This window comes from Bos grunniens, chromosome 21 (assembly GCF_055505025.1).
Source record: "Bos grunniens cultivar Pamir isolate PY7600 chromosome 21, Bosgru_T2T1.0, whole genome shotgun sequence".
Taxonomy (NCBI): domain Eukaryota; kingdom Metazoa; phylum Chordata; class Mammalia; order Artiodactyla; family Bovidae; genus Bos; species Bos grunniens.
In genome coordinates, this window is record NC_141185.1 from 43936181 (window position 1) to 43955691 (window position 19511).

A 19511-nucleotide genomic window follows, 5' to 3' on the forward strand; every position below is an offset into this window, starting at 1 on the left:
TTGCCTCCAGACGTTCTGGGCTTGAAATAAAGATGCTATGCTGTTATGTACTATACAGGACTGTACAGTGAAGTACACACAAACACAACTGATCTCAGCAAGGCAGTAGTGAGAGGTGGCATGAAGTGAGATGTTAATTCCCTGCCTGGGAGTTGAACCTGGATAGCCTGAAGAGCCAGGAATCCTAGCTACCAGGCCTGCAAGGGCTAGAGGCTAGAAGCTATTTTCCCCTAGATTTTGCCTCCAGTGAAAAATGCACTTATCACAGAGGCAGAAACTATAAACGCAGGTACAAAGTTTATTATTACAGACATAGCACAAGAACAAGTAGGAGAATACACAGAGAAATTGTTTTTTTAGTTAAGACAGAAGCAAGGCAGCAATGCACATGTAGAGAGAAGGGTATGAGGCATCCCCCCTAGTGAAGAGGAGCATACTAAGAGGTGGTTAAGTAATTTAATACGTCTGTTCTTTGGGTCTTTGTCTTCCTTCAGACCAATTGTCTGGTTTCTTTTCTACACCTGACATACCCTGGGACCCTCCCCTGGGCACATATGCACCCCTCAGCCAAGATGGATCTTGAAGTGAAGGTTTCTGGGAGGAAAAAGACTCATTACAGCCTGGCATTATCCCCTGACTTTTGATCCACAAGGAGCCATTTTCTGTGCATGTATAATGTCTTCCTTGTCCCCAAAATGGAGGAACAGAGATCCCTTAATCCTTTACTCAAACAGGATTTGCCTCTTTGTCCTTACCGTGACAATTACCTTGACTATTACCATGACTATTACCTTGACTGTTACCATGACTATTTCCTTAAGGTGTTTACAAGAGACAAACATTGGCTATTTACCTTGTTTCTGTTACTTTCATTTCAGAGGGCAAACAGGAGACTGATTGTAAATGCCTTAACTGGAGCCCACCTATCTCTTGTCTCAAGAAATGCTAACAGTTCTAAGTGTCCAGCCTGAAGCCCACTTCTTCGTGCCCCACAAAATGCAAACAGGAGGCTAGTTGTAAATGTCTAACCAGGAGTCCACCTATCTCCTACATCACAACCACTTGGAGAGGATGCAAGCACATGGCAATGTACGCCAGACACATGAACTAACTTACGTGATTGGACATGTGAACTCACATTCGAATCTTTGAGAGTTTGCAGCTTAAAGGTTCATGTATAAGGAACTTACTGTACTTCCCTGTTTAAGTACCTCAGGTCATGAAAGTCTCCCCCCTCCACTCTGTGCTGGTCATTTCGGCCCTCAGCCCCCTTTCCATTCCTCCGTGCACTGCCTGGTGTGAAGGGAGGCTGGGCCCTGCACACTGCATCTAGATGCTGGCCTGGGGGGCACTAGGGGAAGTTTGGAAGATGGGGAATAGAAGGCTTTCCTAGCTGTTGTTCCTGCAGCAGCAGTGGGGAGGCTGGACTCCTGGGTTCCAGTTCAGGTTGCTGTGATGTGGCAGGAATGTAGGCGTTGACTTCCTGGAACACCAAAGTGTTGGCAGTGGTAGGGGTGCAAGCTGCCACTCAGGACTATCTAGATCCCAGACTCCAGCACCTGCTCCCTGTCAGCTCTCTCCCGTAGGGCTCATTCCATTTCTTTTTCTGCTTCTCTGGCCTTTTCAGTGCTTTTGTAATCAACTCCCTGTATCCAGATCCTGCAAGCTGGTACAAGCTGGCTGCAGCCCACTACGGCGATGGGCGTGTCTGCATGCTGCATGCTCAGTCGTGTCTGACTCTTTGTGACCCTGTGGACTGTAGCCTATCAGGTTCTTTTGTCCATGGGATTCTGCAGGCAAGAATCCTGGAGTGGGTTGCCATTTTATCCTCCAGGATAGAACCCTTGTCTACTTGATATCTTGCATTACAGGCAGCCTGGGAAGCCCCCTTTGAAGCTTCCAGTTGAGCCCAAAGTACAGATAAATTTGAATTCCACTGCTTTAGAAAAACAGCTCTCAAATTTTAACATACTTTGGGATCACGTGGGGGGCTTGATGAAACACAGACTACTGTGATAGGGACAGAATAAAGGGACAAAGTAGGTGATTAAATAGTTAACCCCACCAGGGGTTTATGGGGGACTTCCCCTGTGGCTCAGGGGTAAAGAACCTGCCTGCAATGCAGGTAGACCTGGGTTGGGTCCCTGGGTCAGAAAGATCCTCTTGAGAGGGAATGGCAACACACTCCAGTATTCTTGCCTGGAGAAACCCACAGACAGAGGAGCCTGGCGGGCTACAGTCCATCAAGTCGCAGAGTCAGACATGACTGAAGTGACTTAGCACAGGGGATTATAAGTAGAATAAATATGGGATACCTGTAAGTTAGTGATTACTCAAGAAAGCAAGTTTGCTTAACCACGGAACCAAGCCGGCTTGCTTAGCAACAAAACCATGCAGCAGAAGCAGGAGATATGCCCCCAAACAGTAAAACAGTGGTGGCGTGAGCCCACATCCTGCCCAGTGAGCTCAGCAAGTTAATGATCCCTAGGACACGCTCTCTGCACACATGAAAAACAGTAATTTGTGGACCTAGCTTGATCTGTAGGGACAAGAAAACTTGCCTGCCCAACCTGGAGGAGGAGTGATGATGGAAGCATGGCGTCTACTCAAGAAAGACAAAGGAGTTCTCTTCGTCTGCTCCACTTTTCCTTTCATTATAAAATTGGCCCAGTCCAGTATGTTCCCAGAGTGTGGCATTTCTCATCTGTCTGCCTATAAACCTCACAGGTGTCCTATTCTAATAAACCACTTTTTATCTATCATTTTGTCTCTTACTGAATTCTTTTCTGTGCTGAGACATAAACGATGATGATGGTACCAGAGCTCTCTGGAGGCCCCCTGAAATGACACCAAATGATTTCACTGTGTCTGCCCCGCCAACCCTCCTCAGCTTCTGACTTAGTAGGTCTACCTTGGGAGGAGGGAGTTGGGGGGGAAAGAACCTGTCCCTCTTACAAGTTCCCGGAAGACATTAATGTTGCTGGTCAGAGAACCACACTTTGATTAAAAATACACCAGCTTCAGTTCCTGGTTAACTTCCTTTCTCAGAATGGGCTGGGTTTGGTTGAAGCCAGTCTGTCTGAATTTCTTACAGATAGTAGTTCCCACCCAGAGGACAGCAAGCACAGTGAATGTCTGATGCCGCGGGACGGTGCTTCAACCTTGAAGATGCCCTGAGAGTTCTGCAGCCCCAGGAGCAGACTGTGAATCCTTACAGCCCCTCCCCCATCACCACTCACCCTCCTGCTCCCAGGCCAAGGGTAAGTGGGTAGGGGGCGGGGAGCAAGCAGCAAAGCTATCACTCAGAAAGCCATTACCAGCTCCCTGGGGGCAGTTTCAAGTGCCTACCCCGTCACCATGGAGACTGACCATTGGTGGGGAGGGGCTGGGATCCAAAGGAATGACGACTGAGCCTAGACTTAGGCAGACGGCTCCCTTAGCCTTTCTTGTCCAAAGACTAGGGGAAGTCAGAGGCATTTTACCATTGGCCTGAGAAGAGGTGTAAGAAAAGCTTATCAAGGTATCTGCTACATAGATAAAAAAAGGACGAGGAGGTTTCATCAAGTGAGAGTTAGGCAAGAGACTTCCTTGGAGGTCCAGTGGTTAAGGAAAGACTCTGTGCTTCTAATGCAGAGGCGTGAGTTTGATCTCTGGTCAGGGAACTAGGATCCCATATGCTGTGCAACCAAAAAAAAAAAAAAAGAAATAGGCAAAATGAAGCTGCATTTATTCTTTAAGGGACTAAGCAAGCAGTGACCTTCCTAAAGACAGGGATCTTGTAGTCAATATTACCCATATGCCTGCAACAGCCATGCACAGGGCCTGCTGTGAGCAAAGCAGGATTTCATAGATGTTTGCCAACAAGATGAAGGATGTATACCACAGAATCTCAAAATCAGATGGAGCCTTATCTCTGGGTTTCCCACATTTCACAGTGTGATCTGAGAAGGCAGGGGATGGTGACAGATTTCTCTGTACCCTCAGACAATGACATAAACTTCCTCCGTTTTCTCATCTGTTAAAGCAAAGACCATGTCTATCATGTGGGACTGACGAAGACGTAAGTGACCAGGTTCACCATAAAGTACTGAGCTCGGTGACAGTGAGTAACAAACATTCACTGTTGTGTGACTCAGTGACCTGGGAAGCAAAAATGGACTAAAGCTGGCACCTGCTACCCTATCCCCATTGCTTCTGAGGCACCTGTGGAGCATCTTGCTGTTCAGTTGCTCAGTCATGTTCCATTCTTTGGGACCCCATGGACTGCAGCACACTAGGCTTTCCTGTCCTTCACTATCTCCCAGAGTTTGCTCAAACTCGTGTCCATTGAGTCGGTGATGCCATCCAACCATCTCATTCTCTGCCACCCCCTTCTCCTTTTGTCTTCAATCTACCAGCATCAAGGTCTTTTCCAATGAGTTGGCTCTTTGCATCAGGTGGCCAAAGAATTGGAGCTTCAGCTTCAACATCAGTCCTTTCAATGAATATTTAGGGTTGATTTCCTTTAGGATGGACTGATTTGATCTCCTTGCCATCCAAAGGGACTTTCAAGAGTCTTCTCTAGCACCACAATTCAAAAGCATCAATTCTTTGGTGCTCAGCCTTCTTTATGGTCCACCTCTCATATCCGTATGTGATTTACTGGAAAAACCAGTAGTCTGGGGAGACCAGTGGAACATCTAGGGAGCTGTGTAGGAGGAACAGAGAATCCCAGCCTCCCAAGGACCCCTGTGATGGGCACTACACCCTTTACACCTTATGGTATGAGCTAGGATTCCACATAATGCACAGGGTGTGGCCAAAAATCAATAAATAAATGTGTTTAATAAAATATGTGGGGAAAAGGCCATAAAGACGTTGTAAAAATACATACCATCATACTAACGATGACTATGGATAATTTTTTTGGTAATGGCTTTTTTGAGATACCATTCACATACTATAAAAGTCATCCATTTAGAATACACAATTCAATGGTTTTAGTATATTCATAAAGTTGTGCAGTCATCACCACAATCCATTTTGCAACTTTTTTATCCCCCTAAAAAGAAATGGTAGCAATTAGCAGGCACTGCCCCTCAGCCTTAGTCAACCACAGATCACCTTTGTCTCTCTAAACTTGTCTATTTAATGTATTTTATGCAACTGAAATAAAACATATGTGGTCCTTTTTATTTAGAATACAATAGAGTTAAAATAATATTTTTTTAGTTTTATCCACGCTGTAACTTGAATCAGTTCAATTCAGTTTAGTTGCTCAGTTGTGTCCAACTCTTTGCAACCCCATGGACTGTAGCATACCAGGCCTCCCTGTCCATCACCAACTCCTGGAGCTTGCTCAAACTCATGTCCATTGAGTAGGTGAAGCCATCCAACCATCTCATCCTCTGTCATCCCCTTCTCTTCCTGACTTCAATCTTTGCCAGCATCAGGGTCTTTCCCAACGAGTCAGTTCTTCACATCAGGTGGCCAAAGTATTAGAGTTTCACCTTGAGTCCTTCCAATGAATATTCAGGACTGATTTCCTTTAGAATTGACTGGTTTGATCTCTTTGAAGTCCTTCCCCTTTTATTTATGATTGAATAATATTCTATCAGGACTTCCCTGATAGCTTAGTTGGTAAAGAATCTGCCTGTAATGCAGGAGAGCCCGGTGTGATTCCTGGGTTGGGAAAATCCACTGAAGAAGGGATAGATTACCCACTCCAGTATTCTTGGGCTTCCCTCGTGGCTCAGCTGGTAAAGAATCTGCTTACAATGTGGGAGACCTGAGTTTGATCCCTGGGTTGGGAAGATCCCCTGGAGAAGGGAAAGGCTGCCCATTCCTATATTCTGGCCTGGAGAATTCCATGGACTGTATAGTTCATGGGGTCACAAAGATTCGGACATGACTGAGCAACTTTCACTTTCAGTATTCTATCATATAGACATATCGCATGATTTTCCTTATTCATTCATCGGTTGATTGATAGTTGAGTTGTTTCCACTTTTGGCTATAATGCTGCTATGAATATTAGGCTTCCCTGGTAGCTCAGCTGGTAAAGAATCCGCCTGCAATGCAGGAGACCCTGGTTCAATTCCTGGGTTGGGAAGATCCCCTGGAGAAGGGATAGGATACCCGTTCTAGTATTCTTGTCTCAAGAATCTCCGTGGACAGAGGAGCCTGGTGGGCTACAGTCCATGGGGTCACAAAGAGACAGACCTGACTGAGTGACTAAGAATAGCACAGATATGAATATTATTGTACAAATTTCTGTGTGAATACATCTTTGTGTTTCTCCTGAGTATATTCATAAGAGTGGAATTGCTGTGTGTCTTTTGAGGAGCTGCCCAGCAGTTTTCCTGTGTTTGCACCATTTTATAATCCCACCAGCAGTGTCTGGGGTTTTATTTTAGCACTTACATTTAATCTTTTGATCCATGTTAAGTTAAATTTTGCACATGAAGTTGGACCCCCTAACTTATACCCCATATGAGGTAGCGTGTTCAACATTTTTCTTTAGCACGTGGATATACAGTTGTCCAAAACCATTTTGTTGAAAAGACTATTCATTCTCCATTGAATGGTCTAGGCACTCTTGTGGAAAATCAATTGACTTTAAATGTGAGGTTTATTTCTGGACTTTCAGCTCAATCCTATTGATCTATACATCTAACCTTATACCACTATCACATTGGCTTCTCTATAATTGCAGCTTTATATATATATTGTGAGTATATATATATATATATTTTTTAAACTATATGTTTATATCTACTTATTTGACTGCATCTGGGTCTTACTTGTGGTGTGCAGGATCTAGTCCCTAGACCAGGCATAGGACCCATGCCCCCTGCATTGAGAGTGCAGAGTCTTAGCCACTGGGCCCTCAGGGAAGTCTCCGTAATTACATTTTTGCAGTAAGTTTGAAATTAGGAAGTATGAGTCCTCCAATTTTATGTTTTCTTTGAAAGAAATTTTAACTAATTTGAGTCCCTTGAATTTCCATATATATATATTTAGCCATGCAGCAAGACTTGTAAGATCTCAGTTCCCACACCAGGGATTGAACCTGGGCTCTAGCAGTGAAAGCCCAGAATCCTAACCACTAGACCATCAGGGAACTGCCTTCCATATATATTTTAGAATCAGCTTGTCAATGTCTGCAAAGAAACTAAGAGGAATTTTGAGAGGGATTGCATTGAATCTGTAGCTCTATTGTATTGCCATCTTAACAGAACTGGGAGAAGGAAATGGCAACCCACTCCAGTATTCTTGCTTGGAGAATCCCACGGACAGAGGAGCCTGGTGGGCTGCTGTCTATGGGGTCGCAAAGAGTCAGACACGACTGACACGACTTAGCAGCAGCTTAACAGAACTGAGTCCTACAATCCGAGAACATGGGATGTCTTTCCATTTATTAGGTCTTCTAGAATTCTTTCAACAATGTTTTATAGGTTTTGGAGTGTATGTTTTGCGTTTAAAAATATAATTTTATTTATTTTTGGCTGTGCTGGGTCTTCATTGCTGTGCGGGCTTTTCTCCACTTGCAGTGAGCGGGAGCTACTCTCTATTTCGGTGTGCGGGCTTCTCATTGCAGTGGCTTCTCTCGTTGTGGAGCATGGGCTCTAGGGCATGCTGGCTTCAGTAGTTGTGGCTACTGGGCTCTAGAGCACAGACTCAGTAGTTTTGGTGCCTGGATGTAGTTGTTCCTTGGCCTGTGGGATCTTCCCAGACAAGGGATTGAACCTGTGTCTCCTGCATTGGTAGGCAGATTCTTTACCACTGAGCCACCAGGGAAGCCCTGTATTTCTTTTGTGAATGGGTGATTTTTTCATTGTGATAAAATAGACATAAAATTTACCATTTTATTCATTTTTAAGTGGCATTAAGTACATTCACTTTGCTGTCATCAGCATCCACATTTAGAACTTCTCTTCCGAAAGTGAAATTCTATCTGCAATAAACACTGACTGCCTGGTCCCCTCTTCCTCCAGCTCCTAGTCACCTCTACCCTACTTTCTGTCTTTATTAATTTGATGACACTTGATACGTCACATAAGTGAAATCATATGTTCTCAGAACCCATCAACATGTCCCATAATCTGGGAACTAATAGATATTTACAATGGCTTCAACATGTGGTTCACGTAATCACTCTGCTGACAACTTGGAAATGTCTCATTTCCTTCCCTGGGGAGTGGGTCAGAACTCGACTGGCAAAAGTACAGTAAGTTCCCTACATACAAACAAGTTCCATTCTGGGAGCGTGTTCGTAAGTCCAATTTGTTTCTAAGTCCAACAAAGTCAGCCTAGTTATCCAAATAACACAATCTGCTATATAGTACCATACTGTAATAAGTTTATAATACTTTTCATACAAATAATACATATAAAACCAAACACAACAAATAAAGGAAATATTTTTAATCTTACAGTACAGAACCTTGAGAAGTACAGGAGTACATAGTACAACAGCTGGCACACAGGGGCTGGCATTGAGTGAACAGGCAAGGAGAGTTACTGACTGGAGGAGGGAGAGGAGGTGGGAGATGGTAGAGTGGACGGGTCGTCAGAAACAGGAGATGGAGGGCAAGCTGAGATGTCACTCATGCCTGACATGGATGGCACAGGTTCTGATTCCTTGCTGGATTCAATTCTATCTACCCTCTTGAAAAAAATGATCCAGTGATGCATATTGGCATCTTTGAAAATTTGCAGCTTGAAGGTTTGTATGTAGGAGACTTACTCTACCTTGGACTTCTCCTGTGAGCAGTAAGACCTGACTCTTGTGTCTACTCTGTACCTCTCACCCACCTTCACAACACGGAGTTTTATACCCGTTCCTGGGGCAAGGAGCAATGAACAGAGAAGGTGAGTCCGTTGACCTGTTGGTAGGTGATGGCCTCTGTCTTCTGACTCTGGTCCTGCTACTTCTATTCTGACCATGTGGTCTTCCTTTCCCCAGGCGGCACAGCCAACAGGACAGAACAGAATTGAACACAGTGGTTTTGGCGAGCAAGTCAGCATGCAAACGGGAATAAGAGCCCTGGGACTTTCCTAAGACAAACAAAGGATTTAAAAGAAATAACAATATTTAATAGAACTCAAAACCCCCAAGTCCAGATTAAGAAAACAACTTGCTACAAACAACGGAAGATACTAAAATTAGCTGTATTTTTTAACTAGAAACTCTCTCATCACAGCACCCAAAAAAAGGTACATCAAGTTTAAGAAATGTTTTATGATAGGAATAGAAATGTTCAGCTCCAGGAAGAATAACTACTGAATCCTCCACTGACTGGAGCTTCCCAAGTGTCACTAGTGGTAAAGAACCCACCTGCCAATGAAGGAGACATAAAGAGACCTGGGTTTGATCTCTGGGTTGAAAAGATCCCCCTGGAGGAGGGCATGGCAACTCACTCCAGTATTCTTGCCTGGAGAATCCCATGGACAGAGGACCCTGTAGGGCAACACTTCATGGGATGGCAAGCAGTTGAACATGAATGAAGCAACTCAGCTGATCCACTCAGTGGCCTTCCCCAAATCTTTGTTCATTCCTGCTTCCCTAAGTGCCTGGTTTCCCGTCAAATTGCTATTGTCCTGAAGCCTTCACGTTTCCTCTTGATCATATTTCTTCCCCCAAGCCCTTTTTCAGCAATGAGTTAAAGCTCCAGACAGTTGTCAAGTATTCCTCTTGTGCAGGCCAAGCTTTCCAAGGAGTGACACCACAAAGTGAAGACACAAACGGATGTGACGAGGCACTTGATGTTGGACTTGGCACAGCCCTGGGCAGAGAAATGGAGCTGCAGGGGAGGATCCACACGCAGCCAGGATCCACATTATTCCCAGAAGAGTCATTGGGATATAACTGCACGTGGCTCAAGTTCAGAGTCCTGGGTCAAAGCCCTTGGGAAATCCTATGGTCCAGAGTCTCTCACGCCAGCTGACACTGGCATCAGTAAACATTATAGACCAAGGGTCAGAAAACGATGAGCTCTAGGCCAAATAGGACCCTTGCCTATTTTTGTATGACTGGCAAGCTTCGAGTGATTTTTAAATATTTGAAAAAAAAATTAAGTAATATTGTTGACATTAAAATGGTATACAATTAAAGTTTGTGTCTAAAATTAAAGTTTTGCTGCATACCACCACATCCATTGACCTGTGCCTATGTCTATAGCTGCTTTCTTATTGTGTTAGAAGAGTTGAGTAGTTGTATCAGAGACTGTATGGCCCACAGGAGCCTAAGATATTTACTCTCTGGCCCTCTGCAGAGAAAGTCTGCTATCCTCGTATCCAATTGTTTTTAAAAATGATTTTATTTATTTATATATATAATGGCTGTGCTTGGTCTTCGTTGCTGAAAGGGGTTTCTCTGTTGTTGTTCAGTCCCTCAGTCATGTCCAACTCTGCGATGCCATGGACTGCAGCACACCAGGCTTCCCTGTCCTTCAACATCTCCTGGAGTTTGCTCAGACTCATGTCCATTGAGTTGTTGATGCCATTCATCATCGACTTTGGGAGCTTTCTCTAGTTGTGGTAATTGGGCCCTCTACTGTTCATTGTGGTATTCGGGGTACTTTTCTCATTTCAGTGGCTTCTCTTGTTGAGGGTGGGCAGGCTTCAGTAGCTATGGCTCGTGGGCTCAGTAGTTGGGGTTCCTGGGCTCTAGAGCACAGGCTCAGTCGTTGTGGTGCACAGGCTTAGTTGCCCCACTGCATGTGGGATATTCCTGGATCAGGGATTGAAATGGTGTCTCCTGTATTGGCAGGTGGATTCTTTACCACTGAGCCACCAGGGAAGCCCCAGTATTCAACTCTTTTTCAGAGACTGCAGCAGCAAAAGAAGAGAAAGGAACAGAGGAGAGCCAAGTCACAACCATCCCCTCTAAGTTGGGGAGTCCAGCTGGTCAGACAGGATTAGAACTTGGGAATCACTACTTAGATCTGGCCACTGTGTTTCCACAAGGGGGCCCTTGGATGCAGTGAGGGATGGGCCAGGCCTAGTGACTGCCCCTGCTGCTGTATCATCTCACCCTGCTATGGCCCTTCCTCGTCACACGGTGTGCCTCTGGATACACCATGCCTCTTATGGGAGCAGCCATTGCTGTCCTCGTCTCCAGGGCAGAAGTCTAAGTTCAGCTCCATTTGGCAGATGGAGAATTTGGGAAGACTTTACTTGTCACCCCAGCAATTCTGAGTGCCAATGACCTCAAGATCGGTCCCCTCTCTCAATTCAACTTCTGTGTTGGCCCCTTGACCAGTCTCTGGGCTCCATTCTGTGTCTTGATAGAGCCTAGGAAAGGGATTAACATCTCCAGATATCCCAAGGGCCGTCCTGCAAAAGATGGTTCTATGAGGTCCCAGAGGTCAAACTAGTGTGAATGGGTGGAGTGACAATAGCTTTGAACTTGCACGGGGAAGGCTCACTTCACAATGTTTGCTGAGCAGAACCCGACCAACCACCTTGGGAGGCAATGAGTTCACTGCTTTAGCAGAAATTATGTGGGTGATAAGAGAGTGGTGGGTCTGATGACCTCTGGCTGCTAGGATTGTCTGAATCAGAACTCATGGATTTGGGGGCAGAGTTTGACAACTCAGATACTGAATGTTTCCCAGGTGACACAGCGGTAAAGAATCTGCCTGCCAATGCATGAGACGTGGATTCCATCCCTGGGTCAGGAAGATCTCCCGGAGTAGGAAATGGCAATCCATTCCAGCCTTCTCGTCTGGAGAATTCCAAGGACAGAGGAGCTATAGTGGGCTATAGTCCATGGGGTCGAAAAGAGTCAGACTCGACTTTGTGACTGAGTGCGTACACACATACACACACAGACACACACACACACACACACACACTGAATGCAGTAGCTCAGAGCATGGGCTTTGGTATCAGAGCTGTCCTAAAGTCAAACATCAGGCTCAGTCACTTACTGACTGAGTCATTTGGTAAAGTTAGTTAACTCATTGTTGACTGGGGGATTTTTGCAGAAACTATCGCCTATGACGGGTTTTATTTTGGCTGGCCCCCAAATTAATTCTGTTATAGTGAAATAATGCAGGTTATTACATTCAATAGTTACACCTGACATACCTGTAAAGCCTTCTAATTTTCATGAAATGTTGTGTTCAACCCAAAGCAAAGGATTGACGCAAAGGAGCCTTCTCCAGTACGATGAGTTTCATGTTCACTTTCTGTATCAGAATCAATCACTAAGGTTTTTTGTCTTTTTGTTGGTCTAATATTCACATCATCTGAATCAGAACTATGTTCTGAAGAACTATCATCTTCTGAGATGCTAGTATATATGTCACTCGGACAATCAGAGAAAGTATAAAATTCACCAGAAACTGCTTCACTCAAAATTTCAGGATGCATCATTTTTGAAATTTTACATTGATGACATATACAAGGTTGGAACAAGGACCTAATGTAACAAAATGTGAGTGATTATGACAATCGTGAGTTGCATAATGAACACTTGATCAATTTGAAGCTCTAACAACTTCCGTGGTGATGTTAATTGTATCTCTCTCTAATAGTAGATTGATAAATCTCTGGTCAAAAATGTTTGAATAACAAAACACATAGTAATACGTCTCTGGTCAATAGTTAAGATGAGGGACTTCCCTGGTGGTCCAGTGGTTAAGAATTCACCTGCCTAAGCAGGGGGCACAGGTGGGAAGATCTTACAAGCCATGGGCAGCTAAGCCCATGCCCAACAGTTCCTGAGCCGGCACACCCTAGAGCCTGTGCTCCACAACAAGAGAAACCACTACAATGAGAAGCCTTTGCACCACAACTGGAGAAAAGCCTCTGAATAACTACAGAGACCCAGCACAGCCAAAAATAAATACATAAAAAGTTAAGATGAGTCTCACTGAGCTCCCACATCTGTAAAGTGTGAGGTTGGTCACTATGAAACCGAGATCCTGTTAGGGAAAAATGACAGCACATTTAGTGTCAACAAGAGGTAACTGTTGTTGAACAATTATTACAAGAAATCTTCATCAGTTGCTGATTGCCTTCCATATCAGTGGAGTCCAAATCTTGGTTGGGAAAAAATGTTTTTTTTCCCCAAAGCCATTTGAGGGCCAGGAATGGAGGAAATGAAGAAATAAATGAAATAGCTCTCCTGGATCACAGGTCAGCCTTCAGGCAGGAGATGGTGACTGTTCTGCTCACCATCTTCCTGGGGTCAGTGACATCAATGTGTTGCTCATCGACATGGTTGCTTCAAATGGTGTTGAATCTCTCCCAGTGACTCCAAAGGGTTGAGCAGAGAGGAGAGATGTTCACCAGATGCCTGAGGGTAATATATTGCTGATGATGGTAGACAGGGATGTGGGAATCGGAGAACATCACATTAACCGCTTTCTTCTATTTTTCCCAAATGTTTTACGAAAGCATTAATCAAGAATCACATTTGGTGGAAAAACCAATGTTGGTGGTGAGTAATGAATGCCAGCTTCCGTCACATTTGTCCTTTTCTGGGAGTTTCTAAAGTGCTGGACTTGCTGGTTTAATGGTTTACTGCCACCAAGGGAGATTTTTATAAACTGCAGCATCAACGGGCAGATTTACCAACGCTGGGGAGCTGAGCCACTTTGGAGAGAGCACAAAACAGGGTAGCTTAACATCTTCCACTGGGATGAATTTCTTGAATTCATTTTATTTGTTTGCTTTTTTATAAATTATTTAATTAGTTTATTTTAAAGTTTTTTTTTTTTTTTTAATGTGGACCATTTTTAAAGTCTTTATTGAATTTGTTACAATATTGCCTCTACTTTTATGCTTTGGTTTTTTGGCCACTAGGGGTATGGGATTTTTGCTCCCTGACCCGGGATCGAATCCGAACCCTCTTCGTTGGAAGGGAGAGTCTTAACCACTGGACCACCAGTGTGTCCATGCTCAGTTGCTCAGTCGTGTCTGACTGTGACCCCACGGACTGTAGCCCACCAGACTCCTCTGTCCATGGGATTTCCCAGGCAAGAATGTTGGAGTGGGTTGCCATGCCCTCTTCCAGGGGATCTTCCTGACCCAGGGATCAAACCTGAGTCTCCTGTGTCTCCTGCATTACAGGTGGATTCTTTATCCACTGAGCCACTTGGGAAGCTGCAACCACCAGGGAAGTCCCTTATTTATTTAGCTGTGCCAGGTGTTAATTGCAGCACTCAGGCTCTTCCATCTTCCTTGTGGCATGCATGAAGGATTTTTAACTGTGGCATGCGGGATCTTTTTGGTTTCAGTTAGTTGTGGCATGTGGGATCTAGTTTCCTGGCCAGGGGTTGACCCTGGCCCCCTGCACTGGGAGTCTTAACCATGGGACCACCACAGAAGTCCCAGTTGAATTCATTCTAATCCTCTTCTCCTACTGGGTGCCGGGCACTGTATGAGGGTTTGGAGATATGGAAGTGAGCAGGGCAGCCACTGTCCTTAAGAGGACCATCTGTTAAGAAATACCCACAGCTGTTCCATGCAAAGTGGCCCCTGCCGCAGATATGAGCCTGCGGGTAGGAATGCCTCATCAGGCCAGGGGCCCAGAGAAGGCTTCCTGGAGGAGTCAGGCCTGAGCTAAATTTGGAAGGACCGTTAGTTAAGGACTTAGGCATCAAAAAGAAGGTTGCTGCAAAGTCAAAGGCAAGGAGGCCAGAGACAGCCTGCAGGCTGTCTGGAGAGCAGCCAAGTGGAGGCCAGTGGGTGAGGGAAGCAATAGCGGACAGTGAAGCTGGAGTGATGGGTAGGCTGGGCCTTAAGGCAGCGCTTGAAGGCCATGTGCCAAAGCATGGACTCTGCCAGGGGGGAACCATAAAGGGTTTTAGGAAGAGAAGCATCAATCAGATTTGCATGTTTATCTTTTCTAAATTAATTAACTTTTATTATTTGTTTGGCTGTGCTGGTTCTTCATGGCTGAGCATGGGCTTTCTCAAGTTATGATGAGCGGTGGCTTCTCTTGTGGAGCATGGGCTCCAGGGTGTGCGGGCTTCAGTAGTTGCAGCTTGAGGGCTCTAGAGCACAGGCTCAGTAGTTGTGGCACATGGGCCTAGTTGCTCTGTGGCATGTGGGATCTTCCCAGACCAGGCATTGAACCTGCGTCCCCTGTGTTGGCAGGAGGATTCTTAGCCACTGGACTACCAGGGAAGCCCTAGATTCACACTTTTAAACAGATACTTTGTGAGCCACAGTGTGGAAGACCAGCTAGAGGGCAGGAGCCTGGGCTGGGAGGTGCTGAGAGGCTGCAGAGGCGCCGGGACAGCAGTGACTACTTCTCCTTTCCTTCTGGGTCCCCACCATCTATCTGCCCAGGTCATGTCCTCATGGTGGGGAGCAGGGTCACTCAGTGTTTGCTGACTTAGCAGGAAGTTATATCAGTAGACCCTAGTGTCCTGGGCAGTGAATGTACGTGAGTGTGTATGTGTATCTGTTTAAAGGGAGTTTCCACCGACCTTGACAGTGACGGGGAACCCAGACATGCTTGAATTATGGTGCACATCCATCAGATGTGAGTCATTTGCATTTTGAATTGCAGAGGCCCTCACTGAAGTCTGCCAGCAGAGGAAAAATGGTTCCTGTCACGGAGCTGACTTCATCATGGTCAAATTCAGCACTTGTAGGCGTCACAGGTACGAGAGAGCAGGACGTGTTAAGTGGGGAGGGGCACATGGAGGACAGGAGGCCGATTTCCCGGGTGCACGGGGAGCGCTGCCCTCGTGTGTCATCGCCTTGCATCTGCATAGCAGCCTTGGGTGGTTGTTGTTGTTGAGTCAATAAGTCCTGTCCAGCCCTTTGTGACCCCATGAACTGTAGCCCACCAGGCTCCTCTGTCCATAGATTTCTCCAGGCAAGAATACTGGAGTGGGTTGCCATTTCCTCCTCCAGGGGATCTTCCTGATTCCAGGATGGAACCGTGTCTCTGTGTCTCCTGCACTGGCAGACGGGTACTTTACCGTGGAACCATTAGGGAAGTCCCGAGTTACTGCCTTTTGTATTAATACCCGGAAACACCAGAGGATGAGAATGTGGAGTAGTGAACACCCTGAAGGCTCAAATGCAGGGCTCCTGACTTTCCAGGGCTCTGTCCCTCCTCCTTGGTGTGTTGTGAGGCAACTCTGAGAACAGACCGTATTGTAACATGACTGCTTTTTTTAAAAGTTTTTTTGGTGTGGACCATTTTTATAGTCTTTATTGAATTCACTATATATTGTTTCTGTTTTTTGGCCAGGAGTCATGTGGCATCTTAGCTCCCTGACCAGGGATCAAATTCGTACCTCCTGCATTGGAAGAAATCCTAACCACTGGACCACCAGGGAAGTCCCAACACGGCTGCTTTTTGAGAACCACGGCACTTCTGATTGAATGAGACTCTAGTATACTTGGGAGGTGTGGTAGGCTTAACAATGCCTCCCAAAGAGGTCCACATGCTTATGCTTGCATCCTGGAACTATGTCACTTTATACGGTAAAAGAGACCTTACAGATGTGATGAAATTAAGGATCTTGAGATGGGAGATGACCCTGGATTATCTGGGTGGACCAAGGGAATCACGAACCCTATATAAGGGAGGCAGGAGAATTGGAATTGGTAGTTGAAGATGCTTGACTGTGAAAAGAAAAGGTTGGAGTTATTGGAGGGAGGGGTCTTGAGAGGAGGAGTGCAGGCAGCCCGAGGAAGCTGGAAAAGGAAAGGAATTTCTACCGGAACCGCCTGAAGAGAGCCAGTTGCAGACACCTTAGTTCTAGAGCACAGTGAGACTAGGTTTGGATTTTTGGTCTCCAGGACTCTCAGAGAGTAATAAACCAAACAAGCAGGGCCACACTACATAGCGGCTACAATATGTACCTGGGACTTCAGAGAAAATCCGGAGTCTTGCAGAGGTTGATCTAGTGATGAATATGAGTGAGGGGTTGGGTGAGAGGATCTCAGGTCGGCCCGGAGGGGTGACCATTCTGATGGTATGGTTTATCTAGTCAACATGGGCTGAGAGGCAAGTCTAGTGTTGCTGAATACGGTGACAAGAATGCTCCTCTTTTCTCTTTCCAGCAGTGGAACCATAGGTGTCAGCAAGCTCCCCACTCATAGCTGGGTTGGCTTTAGGAGAAGGGGGGCAGTCTACAAAATGGGGTGGGGGGTGGAAGGCGGTGGTTCTCTGCTTCACAAGCTCCGCCCCCTGTTGCATGCCCCCCCCCCACATCCTTGGAGGAGGATACGCCTTTCTATCAACCACCTGGCTGAGGATGCTGTGCTGTTTGGACTTGGCCCCCTTCTTGGACCACCCTTCTCCCTGTGCCTGTGCTGTTCATCTGGTGTGAGACATAGAGGGAGAAGCAGGTGTCTAAGTCCAGCCTTGCTTTCCCTACTTCCCAGATGGCACCTCACACACCCTGAACAGGTCTGTGGGGGCTCCTGGGGGACGCCTGCATCGCTCTGGCTTGGTGGTCAAACACCGAGACAGAGTTCCTCAAAGGCTGTACACCTGAGCGGGTATCTAGCAGTCTGTTCAGTAATGGGGCTGCTTGAAAGAGAGAGACACTCCCACAGTCCTGCCTCTTTTCCCAGGGCTCCCCTCGTGGCTCACACAGTAAAGGATCTGCCTGCAATGCGAGAGACCCAAGTTTGATCCCTGGGTCAGGAAGATCCCCTGGAGAAGGGAATGGCAACCCTCTCCAGTATTCTTGCTTGGAGAATCCCATGGACAGAAGAGCCTGTCGAGCTATAGTCCATGGGGTCGCAAATAGTGGGACATGACTGAGTGACTAACACAGCACATCTCTTTTCCCTAAAGACACACTTTGAGCTTAGCATCTCCCTTCTAGGAAATCCCAGAAAGCTGGTGTTGCTTTTTCTTTTTCTAATTTCATTTATTTTTGGCTGTGCTGGATCTTCGTTGCTGTGCGGGCTTTTCTCTAGTCGCAGTGAGTGGGAGCTATTCTGTAGGTGCAGCGCTCGGTTTCTCTTTGCAGTGGCTTCTCTTGCTGTGGAGCATGGGCTCTAGGGCTCTGGGTGTAAGTAGCTGCAGCATGTGGACTCAGTAGTTGCAGCTTCTGGGCTTCAGAGCACAGGCTCAGTAGCCGTGGCACACGGGCTTAGTTGCTCTGATGCATGTGGGATCTTCCCGGACCAGGGCTTGAACCCAGATCTCCTGCATTAGCAGGTGGATTCTTTACCACCAAATTCCTTAATTCCCCATCCATACTTCCCTTGTACTTGATGTCTGGATGCACACAAAGCCACCCAGCACCGCATCCGAAACAGACACATTTTAAGTTCTTTGCTTCTGTCAAGGCTATGCCCACGTTCATTCAAGCTGCTCCAGCCTTTTCACGGAGATGACTTCTGTGGCTGCTAAACAGTCCCTCGTGTTCAAGTTTTCCCTGCTGTCATGGAGGCATGGCAACAAGGTATAGCCACACCTCTCTTGTGTGTCAATACAACTTTATTTTTCTGAGACTGGACTCAGGTTAGTTCTGTAGACGATAGGAAACTTTTTCTTTCACTCAACTCTGCTTTAAAAGTTAGTATCTTTGGAATTAAATCTGGGACTCTCCTTTTGCTTTTGCTCCAGTTTTCAGCTCCCTGAAGGTGGTCTAATTTCTAGGGGATTAAGAGAAGTCTTGATCCCTAGACATTGGCAGGGGCTGCTTCTCTTGTTGGTGACATCCTCTGACCTTGCCACTTTCTGTTGTGGGCAAACCCAGGATTGGACACTGGATGTTAGTATTGACCCGGGATCAGATACTGTGTGTTGTATTGATTCAGGATCAGACACTGAGTGCTCATATTGACCAGGATGGACTTCTCTGGTTGCTCAATGGTAAAGAATCCACCTGCAATGCAGGAGCCTTAGGAGATGTAGATTCAATCCCTGGGTCTGGAAGATCCCCTGGAGGAGGAAAAGGCAACTCACTCCAGTATTGTTGCCTGGGAAATCCCATAGACAGAGGAGCCTGGTGGGCTACAGTCCATGGGGTTGCAAAGAGTCGGACACAACAGAAGTGATGAGCACTTTCACTTTCATGTTTTAAATGAGCAAGTGGCTCCCAAACTTGTAGTCAAAGGACAGATTAATATAAGACAAACAAGCTGGATTAAGGCTGTATAAACAGGAGTCCCACTAAATATGAAACTCAAAGAAGTGACCAGAACAGGTTTATCCCTTTCAGATAAAAAATACATGTATACCTATGGCTGATTCATGTTGATATATTGCAGAAACCATCACAACATTGTAAAGTAATTATTCTCCAATTAAAAATAAAGTTTTAAAAAAGAAACATTTGTGAAGAATTGACGGAAAAATAACTGGGGCTCAGTATAGTAAGATGATAAAAAAGTAATAAAATATTTTTCTACAGCCTTTTCAGCCCTAAACTCCCTGTCTCTGGTGATAAGGTTGCCTTCTACCCTCCTGGTTGTTGTTGTTTAGTGGCTAAGTCACGTCCAACTCTTTCGAGGCCTCAGAGACTGTAGCCCGCCAGGCTCCTCTGTCCAGGGGATTTCCCAGACAGGAATGGGAGGGCAATTTCATGGGA

General features: G+C 45.8%; 1 long non-coding RNA gene across 2 annotated transcripts; it reads left to right on the plus strand.

The window, feature by feature from the left end:
* The first annotated feature begins 3094 nt into the window (after positions 1-3094).
* On the plus strand, positions 3095-19253 carry LOC147349537 (uncharacterized). Of its 2 annotated transcripts, XR_015149927.1 has the most exons (3): positions 3095-3260; positions 15512-15605; positions 16205-19253. It is a non-coding gene; the product is annotated as an uncharacterized LOC147349537 (long non-coding RNA). The 2 variants fall into 2 exon arrangements; XR_015149926.1 differs by lacking the exons at positions 15512-15605; positions 16205-19253 and adding an exon at positions 8948-10135.
* The last annotated feature ends 258 nt before the right edge of the window (positions 19254-19511 follow it).